At 38.8% G+C, this 1157-nt stretch overlaps 1 non-coding gene across 1 annotated transcript; it reads left to right on the top strand.

The window, feature by feature from the left end:
• The first annotated feature begins 522 nt into the window (after positions 1 to 522).
• On the top strand, positions 523 to 604 carry Trnas-cga (transfer RNA serine (anticodon CGA)). The gene has a single exon. It is a non-coding gene; the product is annotated as a tRNA-Ser (tRNA).
• The last annotated feature ends 553 nt before the right edge of the window (positions 605 to 1157 follow it).

The following is a 1157-nucleotide window of genomic DNA, read 5'->3' as shown; positions in this document are numbered from 1 at the left end:
TCTATAATAGAAAGGTTTATTAGCTACTGCCAATATGCTTCAGCCATTTTTTGACAAGGAAATAATAATTTTATCACCGCCAGAATCGTTTGAGAATCGTTTGTTTACGTAGTCAGCACTTAATGTATTCGGCTGAATGGACGTCAGTCATTGGTTGAAATTACAGAAATACGACAACTTTAACATGAAATAAATTGCAATATAATATTTTTTCTTAAGAAGACTAAGAGAAAAAGATGTTTTATATGACACATTCTACCAGTGTCCCAAGTTTCAAAGTGTTTCGTTAAGAAAATACTGGTGCCCCCGTTTTGAACTAGATCCGATTGAACTTGAAACTTCGTGATTTAGAAGCGGATGTATCAACCTCTTTGCCATGCTCCGATATAGTACACACACACACACACACACACACTCATAGACATACGCGCGCCCACGTCTTACACACGCACTTGATAAATTCTGACTTCTGCAACAGATGCTAACTACTTTACTATAGTTAATAACGCTTCCAGCCACTGAGCTGTGGTGGCCGAGTGGTTAAGGCGTTGGACTCGAAATCCAATGGGTTATTCCCGCACAGGTTCGAATCCTGTCTGCAGCGTATTATCTTTTTATTTTCTATAATTAAATTCTTGTGTGGTGACTAGCAAAATAAAGCACCGCCTTTGTAAGATTATTCAGATTGAGAGGCCTTTACGAAATAACATTTGTGCTTGGTTGAGTAAAACAATTATTTCCTCGTAAAAATGCACGCCGATGGGCAATTAGCACAAATTCAGTGTCTGTCAGCAGTGCGTTTAATTTACTGCGCAGTCATTTTATTTTTCAATTGTATCATTTACTTTGAAATGTAATTTTCATGCCTCCGAATATATTTCAATGGGACCTTCGTATTTGTGACTTTGATGTCCTTCCCCCACCCACCAGCTGTTTCACATAAGTTGATTAATATGTTCTTGGCGTGAATGTAGGTTTCGGTTCAAAATGTCGCCCAGTTTAAAACCACCTGTCACCTTGGGTGACTTTGGCAGAGTCCACGCTATTGTAAGCATTTGGGATCTGGTTATCGATTTGAGGATACGCACTCCTCACAGTCGGAGTCCCCTTTCCCTTCTGATGCAAACATAAAATAAGAATTACTTTGGAAAGATTTG

The sequence above is a fragment of the Octopus bimaculoides genome, chromosome 1, assembly GCF_001194135.2.
Source record: "Octopus bimaculoides isolate UCB-OBI-ISO-001 chromosome 1, ASM119413v2, whole genome shotgun sequence".
In the NCBI taxonomy this organism is placed as follows: Eukaryota; Metazoa; Mollusca; class Cephalopoda; order Octopoda; family Octopodidae; genus Octopus; species Octopus bimaculoides.
This window is presented reverse-complemented; position numbering and strand designations above follow the sequence as displayed.